General features: G+C 38.2%; 1 protein-coding gene across 8 annotated transcripts in view; it reads right to left on the bottom strand.

Moving 5' to 3' along the window:
• Nucleotides 1–17,266, bottom strand: part of PLEKHA5 (pleckstrin homology domain containing A5) — a 166,396-nt gene that overhangs the window by 84,669 nt on the left and 64,461 nt on the right. Inside the window, exon 1 of one of the 8 annotated variants that reach the window (XM_027654894.1) lies at nucleotides 2,315–2,333. The exons of the other annotated variants lie outside the window; for them this stretch is intronic. The gene's annotated coding sequence lies outside the window, so the exon portion shown is untranslated. Of the gene's footprint in view, nucleotides 1–2,314; nucleotides 2,334–17,266 lie in introns of those variants that run through there. 8 annotated transcript variants of the gene reach the window in all.

Raw genomic sequence — 17,266 nt, 5'->3', positions numbered from 1 at the left:
TTTCAAGAGTATAAAACAGAGGACTCGTAAAGAAATATATTTTTACAGTATCTGTTACTTCATAGACTGTTTTCAGAACCAGCAATTCTAGCGGTATTCCAGATCTATAAACTAACTATGCAATGCAAAATTTTTACAGCTCTGCAGCTACTCAATACAATTCCACATGTTATGCACCTTCACTAAATTGTTTCAGAATGGTTTCCTCCTGGTAACCCCGATTTTCTAGCACTTTCTATGGGCATCCAACCTCTACATGGGTTTATTCCCTTTCCTAGCTACAAAGTGTGGCAAGTTCTGAAACGTGTTTCTGGCCAGCAGGTTTATAGTAGCACAATTCTTAATCACTGGTACTATAAAAGAGGAAAAAAACCCAAACACCCTGGATGTGGTACTGGGTTTAAAAAAGGAAGACAACAATTCACCAGCAATTTCTCATTCTACACGAAAAATGGGGACTAAAGTCAGTTTTGCAAGTTGAAAACAGTGTCACTTGAATAACTCTTCCATGGAGTATGAATGTAGGGAGTTTGACTGTATTCTTGCCTTGGGCTGGGAAGTTTCCCAGTGACTGCTGAGTATATGATTTGCTAACACAACGTGCTCCTGATCCCTGGTTGCCTCAGGCAGGGAGACTGGGGATGCTCTGCCAATGACAAGTCAGCAAAACAAGCTTGCCATGGTTTCCTCCCTCCCCAAGCCCTTTTCCTGGTGATAATTAAGCCAAAACCATCCAAACCAAACAATTCGGCCTACTTGATGCCTTTTAAAGGAACAGAAAATGCACAAGCCAAAACATATATTGGTAGAACAACTTCAGATAAAATGTATTTTCTTCTTGACTTGGCGAGTTTTGACCCTGAAAATGACTGGCACTGCTACATAACTAAGTTTTTAATGATTTAATGCCAAGATAGAAGCTTGATCCCACACTATGTATTTTATAGAAGTAAACATGGTCTTCACAAAATAAGTGTTTTCAGTGTTTTGCAAAAAAGAACATTCTAAATGATGAAAACAGATCAATGTATGAGGCAAATAAAAATGTTAAGGACAAGCAGTAAATTCATCAGCTTTCCCAAAAGCAAGTGTGAACAAGCTTTAATGCCTCACCATGAATGTTGTTCATAGTTTTCCTCATTAGGCAGAAGGTATTTTGAGGTGAAGAATTTGTTGAATGATCATTGCTCCAAACTATTTCAATGCTCAAATGAAATCAGAAATTTGCCCCTTCTTCTTTCCACCCCTCAAAGAAAACACTGTACTTTAAGCTTTAGAAAATTTCTGGCAGAGTGGTGGATTTCACTCCTTTAATTAAGAAAATTTATTTCTAAAGCTGGATAAGGGAAAATACAGATCACACTGAATGTTCACAGCCTGTGTTCCTTTGGGGATTGTATTATTTAGATAAAATAAGAGTTCCAATACTAGAAGGAACACGTAACCCCCTTCCCCCAGTAAAACAGGCAGACTGATGTAAGTGGCTCAGTTTAGAAACAAAGCCAGGAGTTTCTTTCAATCACCTGGCTTGGTGACAAAAAGCTTTAAATACATCAATATACTCCTCCTTCAGGTTGTATTAGGTACCCACACATTTAAATCAAGAAATATTTTAAGGTTTAAACTGTATCCTTTTCTCCTCTAAAAAAAACCCCAACCTAATCCTGCAAGAGAACAGGAAACTTAAGAGCAAGAATGTTCCTCCTACACTTGGAAAAAGTAACTGGAAAAGTCCAGCCATCGCCACACTAAAACTATGGTTCTATTCACTTAACCAATGAAACCAGAAAGTTTCAAAGCAGCAATCATGATAAAGCTAACACATGCAATAAGCATATTACATGTGACCCATATTTAAGAAAGGCCTCTCATTCCACTCTCTGTTTGGGTTTTTTTCTGGAAAGGATTTAAAGCACTTTATCCTGATTAACTTATAAGTATAGCTGGATGGGTTCTTTTGCTGAAGAAAAGCAGCAAATTAGAAGTTTATGCACAATCCTAAACTTCAGTCAACAGAACAGCAAAATGATGCCAAACCTAAAATGCTACCAGCACCTCATTTTTATGCATAGCTTCTCCATTTTTTCCCCATTTACTAGAACATTCAATAGGGTTTATATATATATCAAAAAGTACAATGCACTTTAAACATCTTTGAAGACAGTCTGATGTAACTACCCCATTTTGGCCAAGCCCAAATTACATTTAAAACAAACAAACAAACACACACACAAACAAACAAAAAACCACCCAAACCAAAACAAAACCAACAAAAATATCTCTGTGATAAAACTGGTAATAAAATTTAACTTACCAAGCTTTAAGGAAAAAAGTCAAGCAGGTACAATAAACGTCTCAGTAAAATGAAACATTAAAATTTATCTAACTTCAACATTAGAATTTATTTGCAAACTGTAATGACACAGAAAATAGTTCTTCTATTCATGACAAGAGAATTTAAAGAGCATTTCCCACAGCTCATTGCTTTTAGTTCTGGGTTGGGAGCCAAACCACCTACATGAAGAGTCAGAGCTACAAAGGAACTTCTATGCCAATAGTCACCTCCCAAATCACGTAAATCATAAATATTATATCAATTCTGCATCTGCAGTATATCATCACCACACTACTGTATCACAGAAATTGCCAGCTGATGCATTAATGAAATTATCCTAAGCACAGGTTTCTGCAAGTTAATGTATTACATCCACGTAGCCACCTACAGCTCTGATTCAGACCATCTAAATTCAGTCTGGGAATTATTTCCTGGTGAAAATCAATATCTAACTTTTACTGAGATGAGTTGCACTAGTCCCCAGAATCGTCAAACAGATGAATAAGATATTTTTTGCATGTATTCATCCATCAAGACTTGTCATCCTTAAAAGAAAAACACCAAGAGAAACAAAACCCAAAGTGACACAGCAAAACCCTGGGCTTCCCTTGCTAAATACCTCTGTGTAGGTAAGTGTGCTGTAATTTTCTAACTTTAATATGGAAGATTATCAGCATATTAAAATAAAAACCTTTTCAAAACTGGAATCTGCCAAGATTTCCAAATGTCACAGTGCTGCAGCACTTTTACAATTTAGACCTTTAAGTGCAAGCAAGGAGAAAAAAAGACTTGTATTTTATATTTTTTTCTGTGATGAGAAAACAGTTACCATGAAGTGGAAACTGAAGTGTTTTTCAGTTATTTAAAACCTAATACACAACCAGATACAGTTTTGTGGGTTGGTTGGTGGTTTTTTCCCTAAATAATTTTTATGCTGACAGATTTTGCAGCTCAAGATATGACATTCCTACAGAAATAACCATCCAGCTTGGCAGATGATATACATACAGATACATATAACTGACTGGAAATGGACACCTGGTTTTCCATTTGGTGTCCTCCACAAGAATATGCAACTCCCAAAATAACAACTATAACACAGTCATCTACTACCATTGCCATGTGAGCTGTATGTTAAAATCAGGTAACTCACACGTGTCTATTTGGAAAGTACTTCCCATTTCAGCATTGCAAGCTAATTAAAACAGCTCAAATTCTTGGTACATTCAGTCTCTTAGACACGTGTTTTAGCAGACAAGCATGTCTCAATAAAAATCTTGGGAGTTAGACACAGTTACAGTAAGTAACAAATCAGTAAACTCTTCTACCTACAGCTAGGTTTCTATTTAAAATCTTAACCTGAATGCTATAAATGTTGTGTTCTACTTTGCACATATTGTGAATTACTGAATGACGGATTAGAAAAATAAATCATTTAAAAGAGACATTTTCCAAAGAGGTTTATGTCTAAAGAAAAACAGTTGTTAAAATGCACAAGAATTACTCACCAGTCTCCGGAGAAGTTAATTCTTTACCACAAGCTTGACACACGTAAAACAAAAAACACAAAAGGATGTGAGGCACAACCCTTTTCTCTTGGAAGCTGCTCCCCAGTGAGTACTGCACAACCCTGACCCAGAGGAAGAGCAACTTAGCTGTCAGGATTGCTAGTCTCTGAGAAAGCTGATACCAGGGTGATGTCACATTCTTCTGAAATGTTACTGCAGCTCCAAACTATTGACTCTCTCCTACCAATAAAATCCCTACCTCTAGATGATGGAAGGCAAAAACATTTAACAACAGTATTAAGTTTCACCAGGAGCCAATAGTAAAGATTTTCAACAGCACATGAGACAAAACGCTACAGTCAGAGGAAGTGAAAAAGGACAGGCTACCTAAGTACTCTCTTCTAATTACCTTCAACCTGCAAAGTTTTTATTTGTGACAGCAATATTCAGAAAACACTTCCTGAGATGGAAGGGAAGAGCAAAGGCTGGCACCACAGCACCAGGTACCTCTCAAGGCTCCAGCTAATTCAGCCAAGAGGATCTCAACTCAGCAGGGTGGCCCTCAGACAGGCCACTTTTCTCCCTTTCTTGACCTCTTTCTGCCCCAACATTTGCTCCACAACCCTTTCTCTCATCCTGCATGCCTCATGCCAGTTGCAGGACGCACTTGGAACCCAATCCTCAGAAAGTACTTGCCTAATTCCATTGAGAAGCAAAGGCTAGGAAACGGGATGAAAAGAAAAAAAAAAAAAATAATCAGCAAAAACGGTAATCCTTGTGTGCTAAGATCAGGAACTTTAATACCAGAATGGATGCATCCAAACCACTAATGCAGGATGTGAAGCTATACACACTGTTAACACCACAGAAAAGAAGGATCACAACAGGTACTGCAGGAAATTTCTATATAGGAAAGAAAAACGAGGGACTAACATTCCACTTTAAAAACATGAAGCAAAAAGGAGATGAAGAACATGAATAAGTTATGTGGTACATTAAATCCACTTTTGCAAAGGAAAAATTAAGAGTTGCAGGGCCAGCTGGGGTCTTCCACAAATCCCAAAATTTAGATTAGAGTACAGAGATCTTCCATATTAAAATCATAAACATCAAAGATTATCTTCCTGAATATTTTCCAATTTAACGTCACACATCTCTAAATATGACAGCCCACAAGATTTCCAGCAGTCCTGAACCAACAGCATGCTAATTTAGAGCTGGTTAGTAATCAATGTGGGCACTGTGTGGGCAAGGACTGCCTTCCGTCAACTACTCTGAGGGCAGTGCAAGCCTTTCAGTACAGAGAGGACTGAATTTTTGTACATTTATTAGTGAAATCATCTGTGACCTATAAAGAGAAGAATCTTGTAGCAAAAGGATCCAAGGACTGATTGATTCACAATGATCACTCACTGCTTTTTAAAAAGATCCCACATGGTGTAAAACAAGAAATTCTAAGGAATGCATAAAGCAACAAGCCAGAAAGAACACAGAGGCCTTCGAAGTAAAGATATGGCCACATTAAAAATATTCTTCTGATAGAAGGAATAAGGACTTGGAAAACACTTTGAAACTTCTGCCATTGGGGCAGGGAAGAAACTGGTTAAAGGGAAGCAGCCAAGGGCAAAACCAGGAATCAACTGATGCATGGAAGTCTATTGCCAGAATTCAAGCCTGTTCAGAGGCTGGTCTTGCTAATGGGTGAGATCATAAAACTTTTCTGTGTCAGAAAGAGGTTGGCTTCAAAAACCACAAGTGCTAACCCTTAAGGCAAGTGACCTATTTTGAAACAATTTCACCTGTCACACTTAGAATAGCAGGAGTCTGGAGTGCAAAACCTGAGAAATGTTGTTTCCAAAAAAGCTATGCAATATGAGACTGGAAGCAAAGATTAACAATCCAGAAATCAGTTGGAAAATTGAGGAGTTTTATCATAAGTCATGAGTTCAGAGGTCAATATGAGAGACTATGCTTCCTTTTCTCACTCATTTGCACATTTAATTTACCAAACTGATCCACTGCTTGAAATTAAGTTAGCAATCTTTTCCTCTTTTTTTTGATAGCATACGATAAGCTTTATAGATGTAATTAATCTCTTGATAGTTCCATGGCATTAAAGCCTCTCTTTGTAAGACTTGTGCTATTTCCAGAAGAATCTAAATTTCATTAATAGCCTCCAGCACTGATTTCAGCGTTAAGATTTGATAAAGTATTACCACATGACATTTGAAGACAAAGACCAAAGTAGTTGGAAGAGAGAAGAACTACCACTTTTGAGACATGGTAGCTTATCAGAAGGTAAGGGTTAATTTGAATGAGAGAAAAACTTAGTATTTAATTACACCATCTTTCTGCTATTTTCCAGTTTTCAATTTCAGTTAAAAAAAAAAAGAAAATAGTAACTTCATAGGAAAAACCCCCACATTTCTGAATGGCTTGCAAACTGAGATTTCACCCAGCACTGAAGTATCACCATTTTAATTTCATAAAAATGTAAGATAAGTGAGACTAATCCTGAAAATCTAAATCAGAGTAAGACAACAGGTCCTTGCTACTGTTGAACATACTATCCCAGAGAGTTATGGACTGTTCCACTAAATGTGATTTGCTATTTTCAAGTAAGAAGAAAAGTTTTGGTTTTTTCAGCCAAACCAATGCAAAGACAAAACAACATAACTGGGCTGAAGGAGCGGGGGAAAATAAAATTGTTCTGGGTACACGTGTACAGATGACCACACGGCAATCTTACCACTATTTTCCACAGAATTTAGGGTTTTATGTTCACGTTATTACTAAGGTCTTTAGACATCTGGTTTAGGGAATGTGCTTCTGATTAGTGCAACAGGCTGCCTTAGGGACAGTCAGTATAAATGCTACAATATATAAAAACCTTAAGTCAAAAAGATTTTACACAGAAACGAGACTCATACAAAAATGTACGATGAACAAGACTTCTGGTGGTCATGAAGTTCCACCCCACGCTCAGAGATAAATTCAATACCAGATCAGGTTGCAAAGGCCCTTGTCCAGTTGAGTTCCAAAAATCTTCAAGAGTGACGCCATAGCCTTTTTGTGATCAACAGATTTGAGGTTTTTACTACTATTATTTTAACCTGTTAAAATGTACTTTATTGCAATTTATGACCATCGCCTCTTGAGCTTTGTGTAGTTGTGAAGAGAGTCTGTCTTCTCTATAAAGACTACAATTATGTCCTTGCTTTTGTCTTCTCTTCAGGTTAAACATATCGAACTCCTTAAGCCTCTTCTAGTACACCCTATCTTTTGGCCCTGTCCTGGACTGACTCATGTTTGTCTCTCTCTCATATTGATGTGACCCACACTGGGTCATCATCCCAGAGATAATCTCCAAAGTGATGAATTGATGGGAATAATCACCATTCTAGCTAAGGCAGCTCTATACATGGTTAGCCTTCATCACCATTCCAGCAAATAATTCAGCTTGCTGTCCACCCACAGGCCGTTTTCCAGGATGCTGCTCCTCCAGTTTGCACATTTGCCTTTGCTGAACTCCAGCACATCCCACTTGGCTCACGGCTCCAATCCCTGCCAACAACTGCCCTGCCCTCCGGCCCAACCCTCCTCCCAAGGGTGGTGTCCTCCAGGAACTTGCTGATGGTGCATTCTGCCTCACTGCCTGACCTGCTGACTGAGGAGTGTTTAAATAGTTTCACCCCAGCATCAACTCCCAGAAAGACTCCTTGTAAACAAGGAGATTTAAAACTTGGAACTATTGATTCCTACTCCTTAAGCCTGATGGTGCAATCAATTTTTCACCTATCGTGTAGTCCATTCATCCAATCCATACCCCTCCCATCCCATTTAGATACAAAGGAAAATACATCAAAAGCCTTGCTGAAGGTAAATGGCACCAGTTTCCCCCTCAAATGAAGAGGCAATTATTGTAGGAGGTAGTCAGGTTGGTCAGGCAAGATTTTTCCTTGTTACACCCAAGCTGGCTGTTCCCAATTAATTACCTTCCAGTCCTTCAAAAGCCTAGAAATAGTGTCTATGAGAATTTGCTCCATAATATTCTCAAGGAAAGGGGTGAAGCTGATCAGTGTTTAGTTCCCTGGACTCTCTTTCTCGCTTTCCTTTTGAATACAGTAATGTTTGCCCTCTTCCAGTCACCAGGGATATCCGTGTTGATAAAAAACAGTCTCACGGTGACATCTGTCAGCTCACTCAGCACCCTCAGCTGTTTATGTTCCTATAATAATAAGAATCCACGGCTGCTTCAAACACCAGTCAGAAAATAACTCACAACTGAATGTCATATTAAAAAATAACAACATAGGAGGAGTAAGGACCTTGAGGCAGCTTATATCTGTCAAAACAAAAAAGAAGAGTTGGAACAACAAATGACCCCACAGGAAACACATCACTGGTCCTGGCTGCCACCTAGCCCAAGTTGCTGGTATGATCCAGGACCTACTGGGACACATCTTCTGATATTTCTGCTAAATCCACAAACTTTGCTGTAAACCTATGACTGCAAGCACTGAAGTGTTACCCTAGCATTTCTTTAAGTTTGCTCTGCTTAGTTTAAGCTCTATACACCATGAACAAAAACGTTAATGAATTTTGAAGTAGGAATTTTGACTGTTTGCTGTTGACGAAACAGACAGAACAAATCTTCCCAGAGGGAAAGCCCAACCTTGGCTTGCAACTGGAATGTCTTGTTCTGTCCCAAACATCAAACAAGTTAAAGACACGTAATAGAAACTGCATGCAGCATGAACATTACCAGTCCAGCAGCCTTAGCAGGGAAGGCAAGGCCCCACAACAGCCTGTGGGACACTTTTTCCCAATTACAGTGACATACAAAGACACTAACAGACAACCTTAAATAAGCTTGGGAATAAACAGTCAGCATTTAGAGCTGCTAGCCTTTCTAGAATAACATGTTTATAGCTTATATACAGCCTTTGATTCTATGCATTTAAAATAAAAAGACACTCCTTTCCTCCTTTCAGAGGAAGGAAACAGTATTTTTAGATTTAATTCTGGAAGACCGGGATTAAAGTAAATGTCTGGTTAAAGCATAGATTAAATTAAAAAAAAATATATTTCTCAGCTACAGCATCTTCTGTTAAAGCAAACTGCACCTCAATCCCAGTGATGTAGTCACATCTCACTCTGATGCTGCTGAGAGAGAGCTTGCCATCAGGCCCAGCTGTAACAAAACATTTCAGAGAATTTTTTAGCACACTACTTAAACCAACATCAGTCACAATCTACTCTTCACACCAATAATAATCACAGAATCACAGAATGGTTTGGGTTGGAAGGGACTTTCAAGATCATCTAGTTCCAATCCCCCTGCCATGGTCAGGGACACCTTTCACTAGACCAGGTTGCTCAGGACCTCATCCAACCTGGCCTTGAACACTTCCAGGAATGGGGCATCCACAGTTTCTCTGAGCAACCTGTTCCAGTGCATAACCACCCTGTGAGTAAAGGATTTCTTCCTAATACCTAATCTAAATCTACTTTTAGTTTAAAATCATTGTCCCTTGCCCTGTCACTGTCTGCCCGTATAAAAAGTCCCTCTCCCTCCTTTTTTAACCCCCCTCGATTACTTCCCTTCCTTTTCTAATGCACACTTCATGTTTAATCCAGTCTAAATTCAGAATGCAACTCTTCAGAAAAGAGCAGTCACAAAACCTGATTATCTAGGAATTTTATTCACTGTAAAACAGATTTTCAAGCATGTGCCAGACATGAAGGACCCACAGTCTCCCACAGCTCAGCACTAAAGCCTGAATCTTCTGAGATGGAAGACAGACGCTCTTATTCCATTCCCTGAAGCCTGTGACAGTCTTCTGCTCCCCCCAGTGGCAAAAACTCAAATATAATCCACAAGGACACCACTAAAGCAGCATCACTTGCTCATACAACACGTTGTTCTTGGAGGTTCTTCAAACCAAAAATTTCTAGTATGTAAAAGATGTTTGTTCTACAAAATACAAACAAATGGTCTAAATCAGCATTCATCTTGAACCCATATTTGAGCAAAAAAATTTTAGGAACTGGTAAATATATTAAATAGTTCATAATGAAAACAGACTTTAAATTAATCTATAATCCTGAACTTGGCTGTCACTTTCTCAGGTTACGACAAAGGGAAAAAAGGTCACCTTTAAAAGTAAAAATATTTTTATAGAAGTATTAGTAGCAATCTTCTGTTAAAAGAGTCATAGAAAGCTGCTGCCATGCAGATACAGATATTATTTGCCTGCTCTTATCAGCCTTCTGATGTTTTCCTTCTCTTCAGCTTCAAAAAGATTTTTTAAGAAATGAGCATAGTAAGAACAGTATTTTCTGAAAGGTGAACCAAATGAGTATTTAAAAAAATAATTCTGACATTTAGTGTAACTTTGAGGATATATCTTAGACACAGTAAACACTTATGTAAGTAGCAGTTTTCTATATTCAAAGAATGACCACAAAATTATGTTATTTCAAATATCTTTTTGCTTATATTAGTGGCATCTAACATGTAATTTAGCCTCATCTAAGAACTAACCAATCTATATTTAAAATTTGCACACCACTTATGAAAAATTAATTTTAAGCTGAGAGTCTCAAAAATCTGAATTCAATGGGAGACAGCCAACAGCCATGGAAAAGCATAACACGTGTGAGGTGACATCTAGAAACAGCTTAACAAAACAACAAAATTTAGCAACTGAGTACCAGGGAGTGCAATTAAAACATCAACATTGTAAGATTCCAGCACTTCTGACAGGGATATTGACTTATTACTGAAACACTTCAAGAAAAGTGTAACTTCTATTTAAGCAAATGCTTGATTTTTAGCAGTTGTTAATGAGCAACACTGTGGCAGCCCTTTGACAAACCTGTCTTCAGCTCAGTAACAAAAATATAGGACTGTCCTTTTGGTCAGGATAGGGTATTGTTCAAACTACACACTCCAGAGAAGGCTCAGCAGCAGGCAGGCAGATGGCACAAACACAGAGAAAGCCCTGGGAATGGCACTGAAGCCAACAGCAGAGGGATACCACAACGGGCCAGGAGCTGGAGCACCTGCTCTGCAAAGAGACACCGAGGGAGTTGTGCTGGCTTAGCCTGGAGATGCAATGGCTTCAGGGGTCCTGACAGCAGCCTGCTTGTTCCTACAAGGAAGAGAGCAAGGAAATGAAGCCAAGCTCTTCACAACAGAGCTTGGCAGAGGCTGAGAGACAACAGACATGAGTGAAAGCCAGAGAGGTTCAGACTAGACATGAGGAAAAACGGCTTTGTGTATGACAGTCAGGTGTGGTGGGACAGGTTGCCCAGAGAGGCTGTGGTGTCTCCATCCTTGGGGTCTCTCAGGACCATACAGGATAAAACCCTCAGCAGCCTGGTCTGAGCCCAGAGCTGACTTTGCTTTGGGCAGGAGGTTGGACAAATGATGTCCTGTGTCACTTTTGGACTGAATAATCCTGTGTTTCCTTACCAGCTCCCTTCAGTAAGGAATGGTAAGAAAAGAACCCAAGGGTTTTTTTTTGTTTCATGTGCTGAGTGAGGTGAGATAACGAACCCACATCTGAAGGTCCAAAACATTAACACAAGAGTTTAAATACCATATTTAAGAAAACCAATTACCAAATCTCATTGGTCAAAACTGAACTCAGTGTTTTATTAAGTTAACTTAATAGCTAACTTAAAGCTTAATTCGTATATTTACCCCAGGTTTTATGCAATCCAAAAACTTTCCAACACAGGTATTGAAAATCACCTATACGCTGTGTTGCTTTTAAATATATTTAAGTGTGCAATGTTTCAACAAACTCGAAGCCATCTAGTAGGTTAGAGTATCCCCCAAACAATGTTGCAATAAATACGGTTTAAACTGCACCTGAAAAACTTCTATGCTGGAGTTTTCCCTCTTATTTTCAAGCATTCCTGCACCACCCCTTTACTTCTAAATCAGAGAATAACAACCTTCATTATTTTTGCATACTTCAAGTTTCTCAAGTGCTTTTCAAGTCAAAGCCCTTGAACTGTCACAAAGTGGTTCTAGCCAACCTCCTTGTCTCTCATTTGTTCTGAGGAATAAAATTATGAACTCCAACAGCCAGCGAAATAAATGCTACCCACATGGAGCAATCATGTCACATCTTGATATTAGCACTACTACGAGCAGCACTGAAACCAGCGAGGCAAGGTTTACACAACGATCTTTCACTGCATCTCCTGACAACCCTGGAAATGAGTTACAAGCCCGTAAAGCAAGAGCCATCGCTCAAACCTGAAGTAAAAGCAGCAGCTCTCATCAATTCAGGAAAGCAGAAAACCAACATGCTCAGCTGAAACAAGGTGTGTTCATCAGATCAAGGAGAAGAAAAGGAGTTAGAGTCCAGTAGAGGGGGAGCAAGATTTGATAATTTCATTTTATATTATTATTCCATTTTTTTCTCGCCCAAAAGATGAAGGTGACAAAACTGGGGGATTGGCTGAAGCGGTCATTTATGTGGTTTAAAAACAGTGAGTTCGTGAGTTTTAAGATCTAACAGATTTCTGAATTTCATTTCCACGCTTGTCTTTCAGATGTATTCTGCAGATTTTCCCTGAGGATTAAGATGACAGTGTGAGAAGCAGCTTTGTAAGAATTTTTCTCTCGCTCTCTTTTAATGATTTTGCAAGTGTTCATACCAGTGCACAGCAGCTATTTGGCTTCACTGGCATGGTTTCCCTGAGTGCATTCCACTGAGGTACATCAAATGAAATACTGTTAGGCCGGTCCTTTTGATATCTCAAAAATAATCTGGATTTCAAACATTTCTCCTAATAATTACAGGAAGATTCACATTAAAAACAGTTCAGCTCTTTGCAGAATGAATTCTGATCTACATCTACTGGATACTGCCTGTCAGGAAACATGAACAGAATTACTGGTAACCATCTCCAGTGTCATAAAGGATTTGACACACTCTGAAAACCCATCAAGTTAGAACTTACAAGCTTCTTTATTCTACATATTTGGTATTTGTTTCTAACACAGATGACATGCTAGAGGCATTTGTCAATAACTTTAAACCAACTGCAAACCACCCATAAATTATAATTTCTGCCTCTAGAGTAAGGACTGCCATGACAACAGAATCAGCAGAGGAATCTACTGTCTTCAACTACTTTATTTTCTAGATAAAGAGTAGTAAGGTCTTACTGATTATTACCACTTGTAACTGTAATTCTTCAATTAATTCTTCAGTTATGATCACTCCATATGAGAAAGCTGTAGAGAACTGGAAATACAGTCACCAGTCACAGTGTCTACATTTTTAGCAGTAAGAATGCTATTGGTGTGTGCAAAAGGTCCCACAAGTTAAAAGTAGAAACAGTGTGCACTACTTGCAGACACTGAAATGCCTTTCAATGAAAAAGGGTCCCGTGTTCTAAATGGTAAGCTTTTCCTGAATGTCACAGAGATATCAGAGCTTTGCAGAGAATCAGCTGGAAACATTTTAAAACTATTAAGAATATTTTCTTCTAATGTCTTTCAAAGAAATCGCTCTACCATTTTAATTTAATCTTTTAAATAAACTGTGAGGGTAACAAGAAACAAAAGACTCAGTCTGGGAAGCTAAAGTGCTTTCTGGACCAGAAAGTCTAGAAGTGCTTGAGAAACTACAACCTGGTTGTGGTCAGTGTAAAGCACAGGCCAGACTTACACATACAGGTGTGTACACACCCCATGCACTCACACTGCAGCGACTCTTGACATTTCTTAGCTTCTATTCCCTTGACTGCTGTGTTATTACTCTTCCAAACAGTTCTCTGTCTTTGTTCCAGCTTTACAGAGGTGCAGTTTTCAGAAATTTTTACATGAAAATGAAGGAGGGGACTGCAGTAAGAATCTCTCAGTATCACTTCAACACAGTTGTCAGAAAATGACACACTGCTACTCTAATAGATGTGTCACTAACATAAAATGAAGAAATCAAATAAATCTAATTTTGTTGAAGTCTCACACTGATTAATATATTCAATAGTCCTATTTAAACAAAATCTAAACTGTTCTTACTTGATTTCAACACAGACAAGCTAATGAAATAAAAAACTGCATTCAATGGATCAAATCATCAACCTGAATCTAACCTGTGAATGAGAATCATTACAGGACAGAACAAAGACAAGAATACCTTAGTGATCAGGGCCCCCCGAGTTGATGAATTAAGGACCCTAAACATACCATATTACAGGGCAGTGCCATGTGAAGATACCAGAATAGACTGGATTGTGGGTCAGCTAGAATTTCTAAATGGGATAACACAGTGAAGATCTCAAAAACAATCCAGCCACGTGAGAAAGAAATTTCTCTAGGGCTATTTGGTTTTTCTTCCTGTGGGGCCAGGTGCAGCTTTGCACTGACATGCATTTCAGTGCCTGAGGTATTTGACTGACAGTCATTCAGGGATCACAGCATCAAGCTAATTGAATCAAGGATATGCCCTTTGGCTTCACTTTCTGCTTCACTAGACTTTCTCTGTGATCTTGGTTAAGTAAACCTCTGTTTCCATTTCCTATTTGTGCTATCATGATACAAAATACTCCCCACCATTAAAGCAAGTAAACACAACAGTGAGATACTAAGGCTGTAATGGAAGGTTGTGGGGAATGTTCTCATCCCATTCTGACCACTGATGCAGTTAGAAATTAAATTCAGCCTAAACCTGTCAAGTACCATTTTTAAAAATCAAACTCACTAGGTTATAGGAAACATTCAAGTTCAAGTAAGCCCTTCAGTAGCTGGTTTTCCTCTTCCCCTGACCAGTGCCCCATCTATAACCAGCAACATCTTACAGATGTTTCTGTAAGACACATTTTCAGATAAAATTTTGAGGATCTGGTGAAATCCCATCGCTTGTAATTATTTCAGTTGAGTCACATCACTGCCTCAGTCCCTCATCTTCTGTGTAAATCCTGCCTCCCACTGGCACTGCCATGATCCATGGAGCAGCAGCCAGAACCACACAGTACCTGGAGATACTTCCAGAGGTAGCACTGAAGTACTTATTTTGACGGTCTCAATGTGAGAGCTACTAAAGATATCTGTCTTTTCTTTGCTCGTAGAGAAAACAAACGCGCCGGGCAGTGTGGGATGAGACAGATGGCATTACTGAAAATTGCATTGTTCAAGTCATGCCTTTTCCTTCTCTGCTAAGATATGACAACCTTGATGTCTCAGGATATTTTCTCCAGGAGGAAAATAAAATTTCTCAGAATAGTGAAAAAGAAAGGAAAAGTCTAACTTAGTTTTCCCAGGTAAGATACAGCCTCTAGTATCAGACAAATTTTTATTTAGTAAAATTGTTCAAAATTTTATTGATCTCCTGCTTTTTAACGACAGTTCTGAAAACCTTTTTGTATTTCTTGTTTCTCGGTACATTTTCCCCCTCAAAAACCTCCATCATATTCTGAACATATTTAAAATAATGCAATACAGCCATTTTCCTTTTTCCTTTTTAACTTAATCATGGATCACACATAAAGGCACCTCTGTAAAAAGACTCCATAACAAATACTGGTCAGTGAAAACCCCGAAGGTCATTCCACTAAAGATGTTACTCAGTTTTTGTCACCAAACACCATGTTTTCACAGACTAAAAGGTCTTTATTTAAATGCCAATATGCTAATTTTCATGTAAATGACAGATTATCTACTAATTTGATTATGTTATGATACCTATACAATTCCCTGGGGAAAAAAACCTGTACACATTATTATACATATCATGGCAGAATATGCAAAGGGACCATCAGAAATATAAAGACAGAAAAATTTAGGAATAAACTTTAAAGACTGAAAATACTGAACTGCTCATTAAAGTAACCATTTATACAAAAACAGGAAAGTACAGAACATGAAAACCTTTTGGTGTTTGATGTTTTCAGACAAGATATGAATTGCATACCAGTCCCTTCAAATGGCCTGAAGTACGTAATAATTAACTTTTTTTTTGTCCCCCTCAATGGTTGTGCTTTGGAAGAGCAAAAATTTTTGACTGGCTTAAATACAAAAAAGTCACTGTATGGTACATACTCCCATTAAATTCAGATTTGTTCTAAGAACACACAATTCAATTGCCACTCTCCTAAAGCCACTGAGATGTTCACAATACAAAGCTATTGTCTCCCTACCACAATCCTGAAATGTGCATAGGACTGAATATCCTAAAAATATTTTAAATACTGATGCTCTCTGAAGCATAAAATAGTATTCCATATTCTCTTAAAAAGTATGGATGTATCCATAAACATAAGGAGAGTGATGCTCTTTTTGCACTAAAAACACACTGAAAAAATTTTAACACTTATGTATCGTTTTGAGAAATATTCCTGTACTTTTTTCTGGAGAAGAGGTAACGCTGGAAATTCTGACCTACAAAAAGGAGCATTTTACTCTTGGGAATCTTTTAGGAAATTTTAAGTTCCAAACACTCACGTTATACAAAATCATTTGCTAAATTTTTATCAACAGACATTCCCACTATATACTTTCCCATTATCAAATTGCAATGATCTGGCATATTCATGGCTAAAATCTGCCCAAAATCACAGTACTATCTAACACTCATTTTAAACCTCAATGTACTGAAAAAGTAGACACAATTCTCAGCTCAATCAGCAAGGACTTAGCCAACTCCTTACCATTTCCACTCTCTTGGTACAAAAAAAGCTGAAGTTTTTTAAAAAATAAACCAATTCCAAACATTTTAGGTCTTTGCTTTAACAAGCCTGTTTCTCAACTTATACTAGAGACATACAGAAAGAACTAATAATGCCTTCTTTATTTTTCCATAAATTCTCGGACTGAATGCTGACATTACAGCCAATTATTTTAAATGAGTACTGGTGTGCAGTTTCTTTTTCATTTAGCAAAGTAAATTTAGCTCATGCTTGTGAAACACAGCTCCATTCCTTCCTCCATCCTACAGAAAAAGGAAACTAAAAAATGGCATTCTTCTCTTGAAAGTATTACAATGTAGCACACTGTCTAAAATGGGTCAAGATCTGATGCAGAACGCTGACAAGGTTTTTAGACACAACCTTCAGCCTAAAAATTGTCACAGGTTCTCTCCATCTGGCCCCTCAACTGAGTATGTGCAATTGTCAGCAGTAGTAAAATCTTTCATTAAGAACACAACATGAATGGAAAAAGACTGAGCCTTCACTGTCCAAAGGATTTAAATCATTCAGAAAACAGCTGGCAGGCAGCCTAGTGATACATATACAAGAGGTTCCCTCTCACCCCACGTCCTCTTCTGATTTTCTTTTCCCTGCGCAAACATTTATATTTAAAAAAAATAAATAAATTCAAGCATAAAGTTTATTTAAACATCATTTCAGCAGTGGTGCTTCCTCGAAATGACTAAGGCCACTACACCACATTCTT

Source organism: Corapipo altera, unplaced genomic scaffold (genome assembly GCF_003945725.1).
Source record: "Corapipo altera isolate COAL_440 unplaced genomic scaffold, ASM394572v1 1, whole genome shotgun sequence".
Lineage (NCBI taxonomy): Eukaryota > Metazoa > Chordata > Aves > Passeriformes > Pipridae > Corapipo > Corapipo altera.
Note: the sequence above shows the minus strand (reverse complement) of the source record. Positions and strands in the feature narration are given on the sequence as shown.